General features: G+C 57.9%; 1 protein-coding gene across 8 annotated transcripts in view; it reads right to left on the bottom strand.

Annotated features, from left to right (window-relative positions):
• Positions 1–15080, bottom strand: part of KDM4B (lysine demethylase 4B) — a 184620-nt gene that overhangs the window by 56264 nt on the left and 113276 nt on the right. The window lies entirely within an intron of this gene.

Genomic DNA, 15080 nt, shown 5'->3' with positions numbered 1-15080 from the left:
ATGAAACTGGTGTGCTTTTGTAAACTGTAATAAAAAATAAAATAAAAAACATACTGAATGCCAGACCTTCCTTTAACATCATATTGCAAAACAAATCCGCTCCCCAGAGGCCGAGTCCCCCTGCTGTTAATGGGGCTTCTACTGACCATGTACTACACACGGAGGCTGCCACTGCTCATGCAGGAAGCCCCGTGGCCACCAGCCCTGGCCCAGCTGGGGGCTGTGTCTGCCTCTGCGTCCTGCCTTGCTCTGCAGGGCTCATGGGCTGCACTTGGACAAGCACTTCTGAAGCCCCTCCTGGCGGGGCTCGGGCAAACACGCAGAAACCTTCCACAGAGCTTGACAACTCCCGACTGACATTTGAGCCCCCCATGCCTGAGATCCAAAGAAGCTTGGGGCCCCAGGTCCACGATGGCTCTGCTGAGCTCAGAGGAGGAGGAGGGTTCACATCTCATTGGTGGCAGAGGGGAATCATCCTCGCTGGGCACCTCCCACAGGAGAACTCCGAGCCAAAACGAAGACAGAACTCATAGACTTTCTGGAACAGCCAACGCTGCACCCAGTACCCAGCTCCAGAGGAACAAAAGGGAAGGTGGCCAACGTGCTCTCTGCCCTGAGGCCCCAGCCTCCTGACACACAGGGCAGCAGTCCTCTGCTTTTCGTGTCAGTGACATCCTACGCTCCCTGCTCTGCACCTTGCCTTTTCCATGGGGCACGTCTGGGAAATGCTCCCCATCAAGACAGAAGGAGCAGCTCCACCAAGGCCCGCACAGGCCAGGCACGGTGGCTCACACCTGTCATCTCAGTGCTTTGGGAGGCCAAGGCAGGAAGATCCCTTGAGCTCAGGAGTTCAAGGCCAGCCTGGACAACATAGTGAGACCCCAACTCTACAAAAACTACAAAAAATTAGCTGGGCATGGTGGTGCAATACCTGTAGTCCCAGGTACCTGGGAGGCTGAGGTAGGAGGATTGCTTGATCTCAGGAGGTCAAGGCTGCAGTGAGCTATGACCGCACCACTGCACTCCAACCTGGAGTTTTTGGAGACTCTGTCTCAAAAAACAAAACAAAAAACAAAACCACGAAGCCTGGATGGCTGGCTGATGCGCCATGTGCGGCTTTACAGCCTTTTACTACATATTCACGAATCCTGTGTATGGTGAGATCAACATCTTTTTTTTTTTTTGAGACAGAGTCTTGCTCTGTCACCCAGGCTGGAGTGCAGTGGCGCGATCTCAGCTCACTGCAAGCTCCGCCTCCCGGGTTCACGCCATTCTCCTGCCTCAGCCTCCTGCATAGCTGGGACTACAGGTGCCCGCCACCGTGCCCAGCTAATTTTTTGTATTTTTAGTAGAGACGGGGTTTCACCGTGTTTGCCAGGATGGTCTCGATCTCCTGACCTCGTGATCTGCCCGCCTCGGCCTCCCAAAGTGCTGGGATTACAGGCGTGAGCCACCGCGCCCGGCCGAGAGCAACATCTTGGTGGCTTTGGTTCCTGCTCACCTCCTTCCCTTGGCGACTCTTCTTCGTGAACAGGCGCCACCCCCATTACCCGATGGCCATGGGGCACGTGCCTCGTCCTTTTCTCCCCGCCCTGCTGACTCCACACCACACATGCCGCCAGCCCATGCTCTTTAAAGTGTAGATTCTGATGGAAGCCATCCTGTGTGGCCTTACAAGCCCTTCCCTAGCATGGGATGTTTAAAATCATTCGCAGGTTTCCCTCAGCCTTCTCTGAGCTATTAAGGCAAACCCAGAAACGGAGGGACACTTCCTCCACCAGGCAGGCGCCATGGCAACACGCGCTACCACCACCACCACCAGGGAGGCACCACAGCAACAGGCACCACCAATGTCACCAGCGACTCAAGTATAGAAATGCCGCATCGCACAGAAGTGAGAAACTGGGGTTTGGGCAGGGGCACTGAGATCAGCAGGAACCCCAGGGGTTCCCCAAGCCTGTGGAGACCTGGGACCGTGCTCCCCATCCAAGGTGACACCACTGTATGCTGCCAGGAGTCCGGATGGGGTAGGGTTGTGAAGATTCCCCACACCATAGCCAGGCGCGATGGCTCACGCTTGTAATCCCAGCACGTTGGGAGGCCCAGGCAGGTGGATCACTTGAGGTCAGGAGTTTGAGACCAGCTTGGCCAACATGGAGAAACCACGCCTCTACTAAAAATACAAAAATTAGCCAGGTGTGGTGGCGCACCTGTAGTCCCAGCTGCTCAGGGAGGCTGAGGCAGGAAACTCACTTGAGCCCAGGAGGCAGAGGTTGCAGTGAGCCGAGATCACACCACTGCACTCCAGCCTGGGTGATAGCGCGCAACTCAACCTCAAAAAAAAAAAGACTCCCCACACTGTACACCGGCCCTGTGTGCGCCTGTCTGTGGCCTACATTTCCATAACACAAGGACCTCCTCCTAAAACAAGCTCCCTGTGAAGCTGACTTTTCGGCAGCCTGCCCCTTGGTGGGGTGTACACTCTGCCTGCCAGCGGCTGGGGTCTATAGCACCCACTCTATAGACTGGGGGCCCCTGCCAGGGTCTGATTCCCAGGGAAACACACACACAAACGACATGCTCGCACACAAGCGCTGCACACACTCAAGCCTGCAGCTGTTAGGGGAGGGTCCCCAGGTTGAGGAGTCTGACCTGGCTGCTCCGGGCCCTCTCCCTCCTCCTAGCAGGCTCTGCCCCGCCCTGGCCAGCCCCTTGCGATCTGATCCAGGTTGAGGGGTCCACCCTGGCTGCTCCCAGCCCCCTCCCTCCTAACAGGCGCTGCCCCGCCCTGGCCAGCCCCTTGCGATCTGATCCACACTGTGGGGGCGTCCGGCACTGAGGCTCGTGGGCCCCCAGCTCTCAGCATGCAGCAGCCTGGCTGGCAGCATCATCGCGGGACCCTGGCCACCTGCAGACGCGGTGGGCTATCGCTGCTGCCCTGGAGCCCAGGGGACTCATCTGCCACCTTTCCCCTGATTTAAACAGTACTGAGCTTTCACCAGAGGCCATCTCTTTTTTAAAAGCCTGAACAGATATTAGAGTCTGCTCATGTAAAACAGTAGAGTGGCAGAGAGAAGACACAGCCACCAGCCTAAAGAGAAAATGATTATATGTGGTCCAATAAAAACCCAAATAGCATCTGACCACGGGGATCATGAATGCTCTTGTCAGCTGCGGTGCCAACTCCCAGCCCCCTGATCCAGGAACCAGGGCGGAACACTGAGGACGATACCAGCCACCAGCGGGCGGTTCCACAGCCGACGGCGACAGACATTGCATGGCTGGTGCTTGCCCTGCTGTGGACAGGGATGGGGACGGGTGGGGGCCTTAGAAGCAGCGATCCTGGTGTGGGGAGGGCACAGCATCTCATAGCTGCCGACGCGACATCTATGGCTCAGCACGTCCCATCCCTCACGCGGCCCCTGCCCCGCCCCTGGTGCCGACCCTGAGCTGCAGACACCTGCACGGGACGCCTCGGCGCCGACCCCGAGCTGGAGACCCCTCCACGGGACGCCTCGGTGCTGACCCCGAGCTGGAGACCCCTCCACGGGACACCTCGGCGCCGATCCCAAGCTGGAGACCCCTCCACGGGACGCATCAGCTGCACTGCGACAGGACTGTCTGTGGTGACGGCGATGACCTGCACCTGCGCTGCCCAGGACACGGCTGCCAGCCCACCTGGCTATTAGCAAGGGCTTGACCTGCGGCTGGTCCAACTGAGGAGTGGAGGGTTCATTCTATTTCATTTTGGTTAATGGATACGGTGCTATGTGTGGCCCGTGGCTCCCACACTGGAAGGCAGGCTCTGATGCATCTGAACACCACACCCAGTCCTGGCTCCTCCACGTCCCTCTGTGCGCTCCCAGCACCACCGCACACCTACACGCCCAAGTCCCCACCCCTCCCCTGTGCCCCCACCTCTGTCCTATCACCAGGTCCTACAGGCACCACCCCTAAAACACAGGCCCGCGTTGTCCCCTTCTTCCCATGCCCACAGACCTCATGCCCGCCCGCCTAGATGGCGGCCATCCACGCCGGGCTCCCTGCCCCATGTCTCCCATAGTCCCTTCTCCAGCCGGTGGCCCCTCACCCTTGCTGAACTGCCCAGTGCCTCTCCCCGCACACGGTAATGAAATCTAACTTCAAGGGCCCTTATTGCAGCCCCCGACCTCTGACATTTGGCCTCTGCCAGGTCCCCCACTCAGGGACCTCGCAATTTCCGTTCTCCCCTGCAGTGCTGTTCCCTGCGCTCCTCAGCATCCTGCACCCAAGGCCTCACAGAGGAGCTTTTCTGAAGCAGGGTCGTACCAGCCGTCATCAGTGCGTGATTTACACATAGGATCAGGGCCTGCTGGGGGCCAGCGTCTGGTGTCCTTAGAAGCAGACAAGAGGACACAAAGACAGGGAGGAGGGGCCGCGTGACCATGGGGCAGAGGAGACGGTGACACCCCTGCAAGCCAAGCAGCCCTGAGATCTCGGCCAGCCCCAAAGCCAGGAGAGGCAGGGGGGTCTCCCTGGCGCCCTGAGGGGGCTCGGCCTGCCACACACCCATCTCAGCCTCTGCCTCCAAAACTGCCAGAGGATACATGTCTGGCGCTTTCAGCTGCCTGGGCTGTGGACCGGGCTACCCAGGTGGCAGACACACCAGGCCGCAGCTGCAGCGTCCCTGCGCCCTCTCTAGGAGCAGAAATTCCTCCTCCCACCCTTGTTTGTGTCCTGTCTCCTCCCTGGACCTTGATGGCCTCACCCACTGCCTCCCCAGCAGCTGAACAGTGACCTGCGCGGTGACCACTGCCCAGCAGACACCAACCGGGGCGAGTGGCGGTCACACGCCTCTCACAGCCATCTCGACCATCTGTCTCGGGTGGGCGTGGGTGGCAGGTGCCTTGGCACACAAAGCGTTAAACACCGAGGAAGGGGCAGAGGCGCCCACATCTGCGCTGACAGCTCACAGAAGGCGTGGGAAGGACGAGCGGGCCCCCTGTTTCTGATGTAATTATCAGCGCTGCAGCGAGGCCGATAACAAACCAGTTCATTAGGAAACCTACTGGAAGTGCTCGGCAGCCGCGTCAACAAAACAATTAGGCGCCCGCTCCCAGGGCTCCCTGGGCTTCAGCCTCGGGCCATTCTTGGCACCACAGAGAGCGGCTCCCTGCCCCTCCCGGCCAGCCAGGCCAGGCAAGGTCAGGGGCGCAGCCTTCCATGCTGCCCACATATCCACCAGGTGCCAGGGGAGGCTCCGATGTCCCCTTTGGCCCTCCCTAAATGAAAGTAGCCTTGAGTCTGTCTATCAGTGTTGTGAGCCCCTGCAGGGATGTGACAAGCAGGCAGCTGCACGCTGACCCCGGGCCACCAGGACCTGCCCTTCTCCTCCACATGCTGCCCTGAAGGGGCCTCAACAGCCACAGCAGTCCTGCTTCAGTGCCAGGTGCTACCCAAGTGCTGTTCCATGTCACTTCCAACAGCCCTAGGAGGGAAACTGAGGCAGAGCACTAGGAGGGGAGGGTCTGAACCACAGGCCCCATGAAGGGTCACACCTTGGGTGGGGAGAGGACACGTGGTCAGGGGTGCAGGGGCCTGGCCTCCCCTGATCCCTCCTTGCCAGCAGTTGCCCCTGGAGGTTCTCTCTCACTCTCCGGGTTACGACTCATCCACGATGGCCGAGGAACGGCCATGAGCTGGGATGCCCTGAGATGGGAGAGGAGAGAGCTCCACCATTTCTGACTCAGGGCCAGGCCCCGCGAACCCCCTCCTCCGACTCTCCTGCTTCTCCGACGGCTGACCCCTGGGCTCCCTCGCCGGTGCCCCTCGAGGCGGTCCTGCCTCTGCCTGACCCCATAAGCAGACTCGCTCCTCTGATGCCAGGCAGCATCCAGCTGCAGCCCCCGAACCAGCTCTGTCCATGAAGGATGGTAGAGAAGACTGGGGGCTGCCAAGCTGGCAAAGGCCCTCGAGCCACACATGAGCCTCGGTCTAGAAAAGCCCCCGACCCTCCTCTGGGGGGATGTGCCCCCCGGAGCTCCTGGGCAGCAGAACCGGGGGCATTAGAGGCAGTGATCCCGAAAGCCGAGTGCAGCGGGAGAAAGGAAGGAAGGGCCTGGCAGGGAGCCTGGAGACCCAGATGCCTTCAACGGGTGGCCCCGCCCCCATGGGAGTGGATGTGTCTGCGGATGTTGTGGTTGAAACAGCTGGCTTGGGGTGTGCCTGGCATGGAGTGGGTGGAGGCCAGGGGCACTGCTCAGCACCCTGCAGTACCCAGGACAGCCCCAGCCCAGAGAAGGATCCGGCCCCAATGTCCACAGTGCTGGGGGAGAGACTAAACGAGGCCTTCCTTCCAGACCACCGCTCTCCTAGATCACCCTCCGCACCTGCAGCATAAACACGAGGCCAAGAGCCGGCACGGGACCCACTCATTCTGACCTGGCCCGGGACCCGCTCCGCCTGGTCTTAGCTGCAGATTCTCCCCACGCTTCTGCGTGACCGCGACACCCCCTAAACCCACACATGGGAAGGGGCCCCAAAGGCCTCACCAGGGTCAGAGTGACAGGGAAGATCTGGGAGAAGGAGCAAGGGAGACATATTTCACACAACAGTTTGCGGCACACACGATGCGTCCAGTCCCGCAACGCCATAAATCAATCAGAGGCTCACTGAGGCAGGAAGCCAAAGGCAGGGCACAGGCCGGCTGTGGGCTCCGGCGGGTCAGAGGAGTGGCTGGAGTTTCCCGCACCTCCGTGGGCCCTCCTGCCTCCCACCTGCCTCCCACCCTTCCCCAGCCCCCGCCTTCTGCCGCCTCCCCCTGGGCTCCCTCCCGCTGGGCTCCGGGTTAATCACCCGGAGCAGGCGGCCTCATTACCAAACAGAAGGAACACACAGTTCTCTCAGGCAGCAGAAACAATTTGGTTTGAATTTTACAGTAATTAAGTTCAGTACACCCCAGGGCTGGGGTTTTAGGAGAGGCCTGGTTCCTGCCGGAGCCCCCATCCCAGCCTGGATGTGGGGAGGTGGGAGGAGATGGGTGGCACCGAGTGGGCCGTTTCCAGGAACAGCGCCTCTGGGGAATCCAAGTCATCGTCCCCTTCCCAAGCTCAGCAGAAGCTCTCTCTCCCTGCCAGACACCTCCAGAGAGCCCGAGATGTCCCCGGGGAGGCTGGCACACAGCAGGCCTCACCCACAGACAGCTGGCAGGGAACCAGTTAAGAGCGCGTGCGTGGCTCCCCAGCCTTCCAGCCAGGCTTCACATCTCTCACGCTCTGTTTAATCCTCAGTCAACTCTCCCCGTGGCAGGGGGGTTTCGGGACGCCACTGAGTCCCGGGCTCTGGAGGACAGACCCTTGTCTATCGGCACCAGGCGCCACCCACCACAGGGCCAGCCCGGCCGCGTGCTGAGCTAATCTAACATGGCGTGCAGGCTTGTAGGACTAACTTGAGTTCAGCGTGAGAAAGGCAGCTGCGTGCACATTTTATTTCCTTGAGTGAAACGGGAACATCCTTTTGATCTGCTCCATTAGTAATCCCACTACAAAGCCTGCCTGCTGGAGCACATGCCGGGGGATCCTGCTCTGAGACACGGAGCCGCCGCCTTGGAGGCCCCTCCAGCCGCCCCCACCGGGCTGTGCACAGGACATGTGCCCAGGACATGAAGCCACTGGCCCAGGAGACACCTGGTGGGCAGGGAGGGTGTGGGCTCCCAGATGCCCCATCGGCCTGTGCCTCCAAGTGGGGCAAGGGAAGCAGAGGAAGGTCTAGGGTGTGCTGGGCCCGGCCTCCTGCTGTGTGACCTTGGCAAAATCACTGAACTACTCTGGTCCTCCCAAGGTGACAAGGCCCAGAGTCGGCACTTGACGGAGGGTGGTACTGTTGGCGGGGGGCACCCACAAACGCAGTGGGGAGAGGGAGAGAGAGAAAGAGAGACAGAGAGGGAGTGGGGGAGAGAGAGAGGAGAGAGGGGAGGGGAAGGGGGAGGGGAGGGAGAGAGAGAGAGAGAGAGAGAGAGAGAGAGAGAGAGAGAGAGAATGTTACCACTGAGGCAACTCTAGTTGAGAAAAGAGACCTCTCAAAATGAACCAGGTACTGCACCCTAAGCCTCAGCCTGGCAAGGCCAGGGCATGCAGCGAGGCGTGTGGCTAGGGAGGCAGGCAAGCCTGTGTCCTCCGCACTCTCACCTCTCCGTGGCAGACCCAGGGGCTGGAACCCCTCCACCACACACGGCAGGTGCTCAGCAATGCTGGGCTGGGCTTCCAGGACCTTCCACTCTGTCCTCTCTCCAGCACTGCCTCGCCTGCTCGGTAGGGAGGAAGGGGTCCAGGCTTTGGGGGTCTTCACAGTTTTTGTGTTTTTGTCTTGTTTCCCCCTTTTTGTGGAGAACGGGGTCTCACTATGTTGCCCAGGCCGGTCTTGAACCTCTGGAGTCATGCAATCCTACCTTGGCCTCCCTAAATGCTGGGATTAGAGGCATGAGTCCTGCGCTTGGCCTTTTGTTTGGTTTTTAACTCTCATTGGGAAAACAAACCAATGAAGCAACAATAACAAAAGCCTTTTCCACTTGGGAACTGTGGGGTGCCTGCTCAAGAAGCACCTAGGAATGGCTGACCCCACTCTTCCCTCCCCAGAGCTACACTCCTCTGACTATGAAAAGAGGAGTATATAGGGTTTTTTTTTTTTTTTTTGTACAAAAAAAGACAGAACCATATTAAGAAGTTAGTGCGTATTTTTAAGGTATCCCAAATTCCATGACATCAAACTAATATTAACCAATACTTGGGCAAATCTCCCTTTCCCAGTTTGAGAATCACAACCCTACAAAAAACGGGAATCACAATAGTCACAGTCCACAGCCTATTTTTTCCCTTAAAGTTGTCACACTCATCTCTCCATGCCCAAAGATACAGAGCAAACCCCATGGAGCAAACCCATTTTCACGGCTGCATAACATTCCACTGGTTCAACCCATCCCCTGGTCATAGAACTTTCCATTACAACAAACGGGGCTACAGATATCCCTGGACATGGAACCGGTATGCACGTGTTCCAGAGACAGAACCGCCAGGCCACAGGAGACACACGTGTAACCCATGGCAGACGGCCTTCCAGAAAGGCTGCCTAGTTTTTATTCTGGATTACTGTTCCTGATTTGCTGAGAACTGATCTGGGGGAAGGCTGTTTCTGGACAGTTTCAGTGAAATTCATGTGCCCTACAATTCACCAGGTGTGCAACGCAGGAGCTTGTGTATTCACAGAGTGGGGAGACCATCTTCACCATCAAAGGCAGAGCATTTTCATCCTCCAAAGAAAACCCGTCCCCATCCGCTGTCACCCTCCAGCCCCCACACTCACGCACCCCTTCCTGCCTCTGAGCCCTGGCCTGTCCTGGACATTTCATAGAAATGGGGTCTCGCACGGTGTGGCCTCTGGGTCTGGCTTCTCTCACTGAGCGGGGTGTCCTCAGGGTTCACCCACGCTGGGCCTTGCTCCTTCTCATGGCTGAGCAGATGGCAGAGATGGTAAGGTCAGCTCCCACTTCTCTTTGTTTACCGTATTCCCCAGTTTCCAACAATGCACATTCTTCCTTCTGTATCTGCCCCAAGGGATGTGTGGATGAAGCTGGCAGGGGCGTCCTGCTCCTCTGCCTCTTGAGGATGTCAAAATCTCCCACTGTCATCCTGCCCCTGTAACCACAACCCACTCTTTTGTGGCGGGGGGTCCTGGCCTGTCCCCTGCAGCCTCAGGGCCCCCCTCAGGGACTTCGGTGGTCTCTGCTCAGCCCTGGCCCACAGATGAACGGCCTAGGTTTTGATTAATTATGGAAAAGCCTGCCTACTTATCACGGGTAGAGCTGAGGGCAGGGGCAACCTCCCCCCATTGACCTCTGCTCTAGATGGAAGTCCAGCCCAGCGCTCTGCTCAGATCTAGGGGCCAGGGGAGTGAGGGTGTGTCCAAGTGATACGGGCTGCGTGGTCCAGGTATCATGGGGGGAGTTGGAGACAAAGCCCCGGCCGAATTTTTACACTCACTTCCCTTTGATCAGAGTGGGTTTTTGCAGGAGCTGCTAAGAGCTGGATGTGAGCTCATCTGGCTGATGGAACCGTGCTCCAGAGGAAGCTAAGCCGCCGGCTCCCTGCTCCTGCAGGTATGGACGGTCACCCTGACAATGATGGGCCCTTGGGAGCCCTCAGATGCCCAGGGCCTACCCGAGTTGGCAGGCACATCCCACCCACGAGGAAACAGGCTCCCTCCCGCTCTCTGGCAGGCAATAAACACAAGGAATGGGCTTCTTTCCTCACAGGTGGGCGTGGAGCAGGTTGGTAAAGAACTTCTAGTTCCTGAGGGGAAAGCAACCTCCTAAAAGATGTGAGGTTTCCACAGAGGAGACTTAAACCTGTGCTGCCCGGTGCCCTCACTCCCCAGACCCTCTGAACAGCCCAGTGCCCTCACTCCCCAGACCCTCCGAACAGCCTGGTGCCCTCATTCCTCAGACCCTCCGAACAGCCCGGTCCCCCTCCGGAGACTCGAGCGAAACGAATGAAATCCCAGCCCCGAAGCCAGGGTCCGTCCTCAAGGTGGGAGTTTGTCAGGCAAGGCAGTGGCCAAAGTTTCATGGCTCTGAGATACTTAACACCTGTGCGCTTAAGGGACGTCGCACACCGAGGCTGCAGACCACTGCAGAGCTCAGCCGCCTTAAGTTGGGAAAAAGTGGCACAGAGATGAACAGCTCAAATGGAATACTCAGAGATGGGGGCCCTCGGCAGGAGAGGGGAGATGCCGGGAAACCTGGGCCTAGGAGGCTACACCAGCAGGGGAGTCAAAAATGACAGTGGCACTACCTACCCCACTCCCCAGAAAGAGACGACTGACCTCGAAAGTGGCCCTGGGCAGCAGCTCTCACTGGGGCCAATCCTACCTTCAAGGGACGCTGAAGGTGATGTCTGGGGACCTCTGCGGTTGTCACCACTGGGATCCAAAGGTCACCAGCCCCGAGGGGAGCAGGTCCATGACACCAGGCGTCATAGGGGATGAGCGGGAGTGGAGAGCCGGGGGTGGGGACACAGCCATACCTCCCCCACACAGACACACAGGGCCACCAGGCCTCCTCCTGCCCCGAGAGGCACTGACTGTGTCACTGGCTGCACAGATGGGTGGCAAGGGTGAATGCCCGCAGACCAGCTAGAAAGGAAAGACACCCATGGGAATAAATCCCACCCCCCTCGACAATGGCCTCCGTGTGCCCACGGCATTCTGCTGATGGGGAGTGAATGAGGCCGTGTTTAGGCCACAAGTGCCGGCCTGGGCTGCTCCACCCCACCTGTGAGCTCAGGCAGGCGCCAGCCCTGCTGCAGAATACGGGAGGGGAGAGCCCCAGGTTGCCTCGTGTGTGTGTGCACAGGGCCCTGAAAGCTCCACCAGGAGGCTCTGGTCCACGGCTGTGTATCTAGGTAAGCCACCCGCTGCAGGGAGATCGTATTTCTCTGGGATTTTACAGCCAGGGGGAGCCTTGGAGAGCCTCTGCCCTGTGGGGGCAGACCTGGGCCGAGGGCTGGGCCTCCTGCCTGCCATGGGGCAGCCAGGGATGCTCCGCAGGCAGGTGGCAGCACATCCATGGCACTGATCTGGCCTGCTCACGCCTATAGCTGCTGGCAGGCCCATCCGGAACTCCAGAGGCAGCTGCACTGGCTCAGGGTGTGGTGAGGCGGTGGGGGCCGACCTGCTTTCGGAGCAGCCCCTCTGCCCACAGAGGCCCTGGGGGCTGGGCAGGGGAGGAGGTGGCTGTCCTGCGAGCCGTGCACCCCTGCTGGGTTCTGCAGATGTGGAGACAGGCTTCCCCTGCAAGGGCCAGGCAGCACACGCCTCTTGCCTTTTCGGAACTACTCAACTCCGCACAGCAAAGCGGACGCAGACGCCACCTCCATGCCAGGGTGTGGCTTTGTGCACAGGATGCTCATTTACGGAGTGAGATTTCAGTTTCGTCTGGCTGTCACAGGTCACACATCCTTTTAATTGCCCTCCTACCACAACCGTTTGAAGACGTAAACCTGCTGCTCAGTTTGCAGACGGCATAGCGTCGGCCTGCCAGATCCGAGCCTTAGCTTGCCAACCTGTGAACACAGACACCCAAAATTCATAGGGCCCGGCCAGGGCAGGAGGGTGGCTTTTTACCTATCAGCTCCTGAGCACAAAAATGACAGAAAGGGGACAACGAGGTGGGGGGGCAGGGGTCCCTAGGGGTCAAGGAAGGTGAACAGCCAACAAGCAAAAACGTCTCTAAGCAAATTGAGGGGTGGAAAGCCTCCTCTCTGGCTCTCTTCTGAACAATGTGCTCAAAACAAAGTGGCCCCAAATGCAAATGGGACGGGGGAGCTGAGCCGGCCAGAGGGACACCAGAAAAGGGGGGTTCTGGGCTGCCCCTTCCCTCCAGTCTGGCTGCACACAAGATCTGGACAAGGCCCGAGCCACACCTGACCTGGACCGTTTCCCAGCCTTTTAACGCTCCTCTGTTATCTGTGTGGCGAGATGCTCTAACAGCCTCTCCAGCTTGGGCTGCTTATGGGAGAGAAAACCCTGCCGGAGTCAGGGGCCAGCTGCCCCACCAAGAAGTCTGAGAGCCACCGACCCCCCTGATGGCCACAGAGGCCTTGTGGCTAATGACACTCCCGGCGTAAGGCCCTCGCTGCCCAGGCCAGGCCTGACTATATCAGGGGTGCCTGAGCAGGGGCTGGGACAGCGGGGCTGGGGGATCCAGGAGGAAGCCCAAGCCCTGGGCGCCTGCCTGGAACCCCTGGTGTGTTTTGCGTGCTGCACGCGCTTGTTCAGCAATTTCACGCTACATCGCCTGACAATGGAAGCGTGGAGCCCAATCTAAGTCTGCACTTCCCAAATGCCACTTGTTTGTGAACACATGGCTGAACCCCAAATTGCTTTTAATATCTGGGCAGTCCCCACCACCTCGCTGCAGTTTCAGCTCCGACAGCACCTCCAGGACAAGCCCAAGGCCTGGGACTTACAGCTCAATCTGCTGCTGGGCTGGTCACAACACCCGCAGTGTCCCCACGGTGGCACAAACACACAGACACATGCCCTTTCAACATAGCAACAGCCCCAAGATACTTAACTACTCCTTTAGACCAAAAAGCCGAAATCCCAACTTCTGGATCTCTCTTCCTTTAGCAAAACCCACAGTCTTCACTAGAGACATTCGAGATTTTCTGAACTGAGTCCCGGGGGCATCTCTCAAGCCTTCCCTGCTGTAGACCCCTGTTCTTTTTCTAAACTGGATTGAAGGCAGAGAAACAGCCAGAAAAATAAAGGTTAGCTCATTCGTCCAGACCGGCGCAGCCAGGAGAGATGTCACACAGGCCACCTATGCTGTCTCCATTTTCCCAGCAGCCAGGAGAAAAAAGCAAAAAGAGGTGGTGTGCTGTGGTGGCTCACGCCTGTAATCCCAGCACTTTGGGAGGCCGAGGTGGGTGGATCACTTGAGCCCAGGAGTTCCAGACCAGCCTGGCCAACATATTAAGACCCTTTCTCTGTAAAAGGGTCGGCGGGGGTGGGGAGTAAAATGAAACAGGTGAAATTCATTTTTTTTCTTTGAGACAGGGCCTCACTCTGTTGCCCAGGCTGGAGTGCAGTGGTGCAATCATAGCTCAGGGATGCCTTGACCTCCTGGGCTCAAGAGATGCTCCTGCCTCAGCCTCCCAAAGTGCTGAGATTATAGGCATGAAGCCACCATGTCCGGCCAAAATCCATCTTAATTATATATGCATATATAATTTATATATACAAATTATGTTATATATATAGTTTATATAATATATAAATTATGTAACATATATAATTTATATAATTTAATTTATGTATTTTATATAAATATATAATACATATAATCATATAATATATAATACATAAATTATATATTATATATATAAATTATATATTATATATACAAATTATATATAATATATACATACATATATTTTTTAGACAGTTTCACTCTTGGTTGCCTAGGCTGGAGTACCAGGGCACAATCTCAGCTCACTGCAACTTCCACCTCCTGGGTTCAAGTGATTCTCCTGCCTCAGTCTCCCAAGTAGCTGGGATTACAGGCGCCTACCACCATGCCTGGATAATTTTTGTGTTTTTAGTAGAGACAGCGTTTCACCATGTTGGCCAGGCTGGTCTCAAACTCCTGACCTCAAATGATCTGCCCGCCTCTGCCTCCCAAAGTGCTAGGATTACAGGCATAAGCCACCGCACCAGGCCAAGGGCTGACATCTAGAAAATGCCGCGAGAGTCAAAGAATCCGGATCTGGCCCTGTGGTCTCTCCTATCACACCTCCCCCATGTCTGGATCTGAGAAGAATCTGCTGTTTGTGCTGACCCCGGCCCTGGAGGAACTGGAAGGCTCCGCATTGCGAGGGACGCTGGGAGGAAGTACCTGCTCTCACTCTGGCCAGCCCGCTGCCCCTGCCCTGTTGCATCAGGAGCAGCCACGTGACCCCGAACCAGAGGGAGATGCCGGGAGGGGCTGAGGCTGTCTCTGCGGGGAAGACAGAGGGGCTGTGAGGAGCTGGGCTGTTCGATGCTGCCCAGAAACAGCAGCCCTGAGCCAGGGCCATGTGGCCGAGCCTGGCCTGCTGGGACAGCTCAGTCCTACTTGGGGGCGGCTGGGAAAAGCACGCAGGTGACTTCAGGGACAGCCCTGGGAGGACGCTCCCCAGCCCCCAGCCCCCAGCCCCAGACAGGCAGCCAGGAAAGGGCTAGACCTGTGGTGCCCAGATGGCCTCCTAGCTGCTTCCCTTCCTGGGTCCCACACTCCCCTTTCTGAGGCTTAGGGTTCATAAGCCCCGTCCACGTCCCCGTCACTGGGACCCCAAGGCAGAGACCATGGGGGAGGGGGTGGCCAGTCAAGGCAACCCCGTCCCACCTGTGCCCAGCAGCAGCTCTTGTGGGCTTCCCATCCATCCAGTAGCCTCCCACGCCCTTCATGTGGTCAAGAACAGCCACACAGATGGCTGTACATGGCGTTAGGAGAGTGGGGAACAAGCGCTCAGTTCAGACGCCAATTGCTGGCCAATAATCGGCCTTCT

Source organism: Symphalangus syndactylus, chromosome 17 (genome assembly GCF_028878055.3).
Source record: "Symphalangus syndactylus isolate Jambi chromosome 17, NHGRI_mSymSyn1-v2.1_pri, whole genome shotgun sequence".
Lineage (NCBI taxonomy): Eukaryota > Metazoa > Chordata > Mammalia > Primates > Hylobatidae > Symphalangus > Symphalangus syndactylus.
The sequence above is the reverse complement of the archived record's forward strand: the minus strand, read 5'-3'. Positions and strand labels throughout refer to the sequence as shown.